The sequence below is a fragment of the Bufo bufo genome, chromosome 6 (assembly GCF_905171765.1).
Source record: "Bufo bufo chromosome 6, aBufBuf1.1, whole genome shotgun sequence".
Classification (NCBI taxonomy): Eukaryota; Metazoa; Chordata; class Amphibia; order Anura; family Bufonidae; genus Bufo; species Bufo bufo.
This window is the reverse complement of record NC_053394.1, coordinates 55088073-55096065: the sequence shown is the minus strand read 5'-3', so window position 1 is coordinate 55096065 and position 7993 is coordinate 55088073.

Sequence of the window (7993 nt, the reverse complement as noted above, 5' to 3'; positions counted from 1 at the left end):
GAACCCGGACCCCATTTAAGTCAATGGGTACCCGAAATTCACTTTATTATTTTCCATTATAACATGGTTATAACAGAAAATAATAGCATAATTAAAGCAGAATGCTAAATAAAATGTCTATTGAGGGGTTAAAAAGAAGAAAAAAAACTCACCTCATCCACTTGATCGCGCAGCCGGTATCTTCTTTTCTTCAGGACCTGCAAAAGGACCTGCTGTGACGTCACAGCGCTCACCACGTGGTGAGCACGGTGACGTCACCGCAGGTCCTGCTGAATGAAGATAGAAGGTCCTTCTATCTTCATTCAGCAGGACCTGCGTTGACGTCACCGCGCTCACCACGTGGTGAGTGAGGTGACATCACCTCAGGTCCCTTTGCAGGTCCTAAAGAAAAGAAGATACTGGTTGCGCAATCAAGTGGATGAGGTGAGTTTTTTGTTTAACCCCTCAATAGACATTCTGTCTTAAGAATGCTATTATTTTCTATTATAACCATGTTAGAACGGAAAATAATAAAATCACCCGAACACCGAACTTCAGTGAAAAAGTCTGGGTTCGGGTACCCGAACTCGCAAAGTTCGGTACGAACCCGAACTTTGCAGTTCGGGTTCGCTCAACTCTAGTCCCTACACTAACACTTTTATAACAGGAAAGCTTAGATGGAACTCTGTGAGTATCTTATGACGCCAGAACCAACAGAATCTGCTTTGCATCAATGTAGTTCTGTTATCAGCATCATGTGTGCAATATCTCTGGGTGTCTACCTAAACAAAAAAGTCTTAGGGTAGGGACCCATCTGATTGAGGTCACCGTGACGGGGCAGATGGGCTCGCACAATTTCATTGCATTGTGCGCTAAGAACCTCATATAAAATTTTGAAGGTGTAGTGAGAATATTGCACTTCTTGGTTTATATAAATGTGGAATATAACAGAATTCGGAGCTGAATTTTCTGAATCAGTCATTTAGGTTCTGTTCACATCTGCATCATGGTTTCCACCAGTGAGACCCAACATATCACATTGATTTATAATGGGATCCATCGGTTTTCACCGAGGTGTCTGCCATTTTGATAGGAAAAATAACTTCCAATGTAGATGTGTACATAGCTTCAAAGTCATTCAGTAGACTAAGGTGCAGTCCTGTACAAAGAAAGCACAGCTTAGGGTACTTTCACACTAGCGTTTTTCTTTTCCGGCATAGAGTTCCGTCCTAGGGGCTCTATACCGGAAAAGACCTGATCAGTTTTATCCTAATGCATTCTGAATGGAGAGTAATCCGTTCAGGATGTCTTCAGTTCAGTCTTTTTGACTGATCAGGACAAAGATAAAACCGCAGCATGCTACGGTTTTATCTCCGGCCAAAAAAACGGAACACTTGCCTGAATGCCAGATCCGGCATTTTTTCTATAGGAATGTATTAGTGCCACATCCGGCATTCAAAATACTGGAATGCCGGATTTGTCCTTCCGGTCTGCGTATGGGGTTCACAGTGTGGGATAACACAATAACTTCTGCTAGTTGAGATGATACCAAATCTATTATTTTAATATATTTTACTACTTTTACACCATAAAATCCCTCTTTTTAAAGCATTTGTATTTTGTGATATTATAAGCCTCATACGTTCTTTTATATTTCTGTCGAGGCAGCTGTGTGGGGGCCTGATTGGTGTATATAGGAGTTTTGATTGATTTTTCTACCAATTTTTGGGGAGGTGAGCAGAGGTCGCAATAACGCCTGCAAAAGCGTCACAAACGCCTATTCAGGCTATTTTACTCCCTGGAAAAATACTCATGCGTATTTTTATGCATGGTCTTTTTTTAGTCAGGAGCGCTGTATCAGAAGCTGCCAGGTCCGACATACGTGAAGCCCCACCCCTCTCTGAGAAGCCACACCCCTCAAGGACATCTCTCTCTCACCAGGAGCGGCTCCAGAGTCTGGACTAAACACTACATTGTGGTTACAGGACCTGTGGTGATGTCACAGTCATGTGATCAGCCATGTGTGTGGGAGGAGTTAGGGGAACACAGGCTCCCTGTAGGACTGTGCTGGTGGAGAATGCAGAGGTACTTTATGTATGGAAGGTGTGTATAAAGCAGGGCTATGTCAGTGTAACCAGTCTGTTGTAGAGCTTTCTGTGTGCAATGTGCACACAGTAGTTCTATCTGTGTAAGGCTACTTTCACACTAGTGGCAGCTTTCTCCGGCGAAACGCGTGCACTAGCGGCAGCACGGATCCGGCAGGCTGTTCACCCCTGTCGGAGAAGGCTGCCACTAGTGTGAAAGTAGCCTAATGGACATGTAGCAGAGCTGTGTGTGCAATGTGTATATAGTAAACTATCTGTGTAATGGGCATGTGGTAGAGCTGTGTATGTAATATGTATATAGTAGTATCAGGTGGGCGCTGTGTATGGCAGCCTCAGGTGGGCGCTGTGTATGGCAGCACCAGGTGGGTCCTGTGTATGGCAGCGCCAGGTAGACGCTGTGTATAGAAGCACCAGGTGGACTCTATGTATGGCAGCGTCAGGTGGGCGCTGTGTATGGCAGCGTCAGGTGGGCGCTGTGTATGGCAGCGTCAGGTCGGCGCTGTGTATTGCAGCGTCAGGTGGGCGCTGTGTATGGCAGCGTCAGGTGGGCGCTGTGTATGGCAGCGTCAGGTGGGCGCTGTGTATGGCAGCAGTGGTCTTATCTTTAGTGTATGATGTTGGATAAATGTAAAACTGTCTACATTTATTTCTGCATGGGAGACTAGCAATGGTTTCCCTGCAGAAATATCAGCCTCGTAACGTTATGTGGGCCTATGCATTATATATGTGAATTACTGCAAAATTCGTTCTCTTCCTCGACTAAAAATACTCCTCAAAATTGTTAAGAGGAGTATTTTTACTCTTCTGGAAAAAATGTAGTGAGACCTCTGGAGGTGAGCAATTCCATCAGTGTATTGATGTTGTTGGTAAAAAAAATTTTTATTAATGTATGAAATTGATTAGACAAATATTAAAATTGTTGAAAAGGTTAAAAGGTAGTGTAGTTGATCAACTAAAATAAGGAGGTATATGAGATGTTCGAGGGGTTAAAAAATGGTGGAAAGAAGATTGATAATAAAAAGACAATAATATAATGAAAAATAAAAAAAATATTAATAAAATCACAATATTGTCCACTAGGGTTGTCCTGATACCGATACTAGTATCGGTATCGGGACCGATTCCGAGTTTTCTCGGCGGTACTCAGCCGCCGATACCCCGCCCCGATACATAAATAGAATACTATGGGCGTAACTATGGGCGGGGCCCGGTGCAGTCACTGTACTCTTACACCGGGCCCCGCCGCTCACCGAAGTATTTATAAACGTGAATCCTTATCCTGTTGTTAAGTTGAACTAACGCTGCCCTCTCCCATGTTCCCCTGTATCCCCACAGCACTTACTTAAGCTTCCATAGCAGGCAGAGCAGACGGCAGCAGTAACGTCACTCACTGACGTCGCGCGTCTGCTCCGCCCACTTTATGAGTGAAGCAGGCGGAGCAGGCGCGCGACGTCAGTGAGTGACGTTACTGGTGCCGTCCGCTCTGCCTGCTATGGAAGCTTAAGTAAGTGCTGTGGGGATACAGGGGAACATGGGAGAGGGCAGCGTTAGTTCAACTTAACAACAGGATAAGGATTCACGTTTATAAATACTTCGGTGAGCGGCGGGGCCCGGTGTATTGGGGGACACTGTTATGAGGGGGATCTGTGGATGACATATAGCAGTGTCATCCACAGATCCTCCCCATAACAGTTCCATCCACAGATCCCCCACCAAATAACAATGCCATCCTCAGATCCCCCCACCCCATAACAATGCCATCCACAGATATCCCACCCCATAGCAGTACCATCCACAGATCCCCATAACAGTGCCATCCACAGATCCCCCATAACAGTGCCATCCACAGATCCCCCATAACAGTGCCATCCACAGATCCCCATAACAGTGCCATCCACAGATCCCCCATAACAGTGCCATCCACAGATCCCCATAACAGTGCCATCCACAGATCCCCCATAACAGCACCCTCCACAGATCCCCATAACAGTGCCATCCACAGATCCCCCATAACAGTGCCATCCACAGATCCCCCATAACAGTGCCATCCACAGATCCCCATAACAGTGCCATCCACAGATCCCCATAACAGTGCCATCCACAGATCCCCCATAACAGCACCATCCACAGATCCCCATAACAGCGCCATCCACAGATCCCCCATAACAGTGCCATCCACAGATCCCCCATAACAGTGCCATCCACAGATCCCCCATAACAGTGCCATCCACAGATCCCCCATAACAGTGCCATCCACAGATCCCCCATAACAGTGCCATCCACAGATCCCCCATAACAGTGCCATCCACAGATCCCCATAACAGTGCCATCCACAGATCCCCCATAACAGTGCCATCCACAGGTCCCCCATAACAGTGCCATCCACAGATCCCCCACATGACAGTGCGTCATCCACAGATCCACAGATCCCCCAAAACGGTCACATGACATTTAAAAAAAGTATCGGTATTCGGTATCGGTGACTACTTGAAAAAAAGTATCGGTACTTGTACTCGGTCCTAAAAAAGTGGTATCGGGACAACCCTATTGTCCACTGTATAATCCAAGGAATAGTTCTTATTAATATCCAGTAGGGGGAGCAATCACATCAGAATTGGTTAGTGGCCCAGGTCCATTCCGGATGGTAAAAGATGTAATGCTGGATTATATGACTCTCCCCTGTGGTGTGCAGGTGACTCTGTGTCTGATGGATACACCAGGGAGCCTAGTTCTGGGTTTGAGTATTCCCTTGTGACTGGATAATAGTTATATGTGTCTCTCTACAATAGAGAGGAAGCGGAAAAAAATGTTCCAGTACATTAAATGTGCACTTACCCTATGACTGATTTAGGGTGTTTGTTGCACGGTCTTGTAGTATGTGGTTCACTATTGTAAGTAATATGCCGCTTCAAGGAAAAAGACATACAGTATAACAGATCAGAACGGGTGCCTTGTACAGGTCGCAGGCCGTTACATGACCCGTCCTGATGGGATGATGGCATGCTTGCCGGCCGGGCTCTACCTGCCCGTTGTGTGGCGTCCCACGTGGGTGGGAGCGGTCGGCTTGCTTTTAGATTTTCAAAAGGAACAAGTCGCGATGCAGGTCCTCGGGTGGTGCTTGTCTTGGGAAGACCGGCGGTACCTTTTCGGTCTAGTTCCCAGGTTCGTTCAGCGCTATGGATGATACTGCAGGGTAACCATGCGCGTTTCGAGGCACAGTGCCTCTTCATCAGTGGCCAGCATTACATCTTTTACCATCCGGAATGGACCTGGGCCACTAACCAATTCTGATGTGATTGCTCCCCCTACTGGATATTAGTAAGAACTATTCCTTGGACTATACAGTGGACAATATTGTGATTTTTTTTTTATATTTATTTTTCATTATTATATTATTGTCTTTCTATTATCAATCTTCTTTCCACCATTTTTAACCCCTCGAACATCTCATATACCTCCTTATTTTAGTTGATCAACTACACTACCTTTTAATCTTTTTAATATTTGTCTAATCTATTTCCTACATTCATAAAAAATCTTTTTACCGACATCAATAAATGGTCAATAGCTCTACATAGATGGTGGTTATTATATGCCTCCCATATTTAGATTTCACTATAACCTACTTCTTTTGCGACACAGGGGTGAGTCGCTGGGTGGAGCACCCATCCGGTGTTTTCAGTTTGGTGTAGCCACTGACCAGGTTTATACTACTCTATTCCATCGGTGTATTTCACTGTTCATCGGGGGATCAATTATCGCGCGAAGGTGTTTCTGCAAACGCTCATCCCTAATAAACGGCCACATATTGGGTCTGTGTAAACTCACCCTAAGGGTAGGACCGTGTGGCCGGCTGCCCTCCAGTACTGTGTGGCCGATTAGTCTGCAGCGGCTTCTTATTTAACAAATAAAGACGGCACTGTATAGAGGGTCTGCATTGTGAACGGCCATGGGGTACGGCAGTGGGACGATGCCTTCCTCCAGCTTGTCTGAGGAAGGTGGTGTCCCGCTGCCGAAATGCATCATCAACTGATCCACATTTTCCCCTTTTCCTAGCTCTTACTTTTCATCTCTTTTTAGCTTCACTAGTGAATAAATAGCCCCTTTGTGCAGAGCTCGCCTGAATACCCGTCTCCTGATACAAGCGGCATCTCTACCGACGTCCTATCAACCTCTGAGCAGCTGCCTGGCACTGAACTGATCCAGCTCCAACTTTTATGCACAACCACCTATGGTCAGCCCCTCCAACTTCTGGGTTCTTTCATTCCCTGGGAATTATGCACTAGGGGAACGCACCCTCTTGTATAGGAATAATATACATCACAGTACAGGGATAATACACACAGTGATGTCACAGTACAGGGATAATACACACAGTGATGTCACAGTACAGGGATAATACACACAGTGATGTCACAGTACAGAGATAATACACACAGTGATGTCACAGTACAGGGATAATACACACAGTGATGTCACAGTACAGGAATAATACACACAGTGATGTCACAGTACAGGAGTAATACACACAGTGATGTCACAGTACAGAGATAATACACACAGTGATGTCACAGTACAGGAATAATACACACAGTGATGTCACAGTACAGGAATAATACACACAGTGATGTCACAGTACAGGAATAATACACACAGTGATGTCACAGTACAGGGATAATAACCACAGTGATGTCACAGTACAGGGATAACAGACAGTGATGTCACAGTACAGGGATAATAGACAGTGATGTCACAGTACAGGGATAATAAACAGTGATGTCACAGTACGGGGATAATAACCACAGTGATGTCACAGTACAGGGATAATAACCACAGTGATGTCACAGTACAGGGATAATAAACACAATGATGTCACAGTACAGGATAATACACACAGTGATGTCACAGTACAGGGATAATACACACAGTGATGTCACAGTACAGGGATAATACACACAGTGATGTCACAGTACAGGGATAATACACACAGTGATGTCACAGTACAGGGATAATACACACAGTGATGTCACAGTACAGGGATAATACACACAGTGATGTCACAGTACAGGGATAATAAACACAATGATGTCACAGTACAGGGATAATAAACACAGTGATGTCACAGTACAGGGATAATAAACACAGTGATGTCACAGTACAGGATAATACACACAGTGATGTCACAGTACAGGGATAATACACACAGTGATGTCACAGTACAGGGATAATAAACACAATGATGTCACAGTACAGGATAATACACACAGTGATGTCACAGTACAGGGATAATAAACACAGTGATGTCACAGTACAGGGATAATACACACAGTGATGTCACAGTACAGGGATAATACACACAGTGAGGTCACAGTACAGTATAATACACACAGTGATGTCACAGTACAGGGATAATAAACACAGTGATGTCACAGTACAGGATAATACACACAGTGATGTCACAGTACAAGATAATACACAAAGTGATGTCACAGTACAGGATAATACACACAGTGATGTCACAGTACAGGGATAATAAACAGTGATGTCACAGTACAGGATAATACACAGTGATGTCACAGTACAGGGATAATAAACACAGTGATGTCACAGTACAGGATAATACACACAGTGATGTCACAGTACAGGGATAATACACACAGTGATGTCACAGTACAGGGATAATAAACACAATGATGTCACAGTACAGGATAATACACACAGTGATGTCACAGTACAGGGATAATACACACAGTGATGTCACAGTACAGGGATAATACACACAGTGATGTCACAGTACAGGGATAATACACACAGTGATGTCACAGTACAGGGATAATACACACAGTGATGTCACAGTACAGGGATAATACACACAGTGATGTCACAGTACAGGGATAATACACACAGTG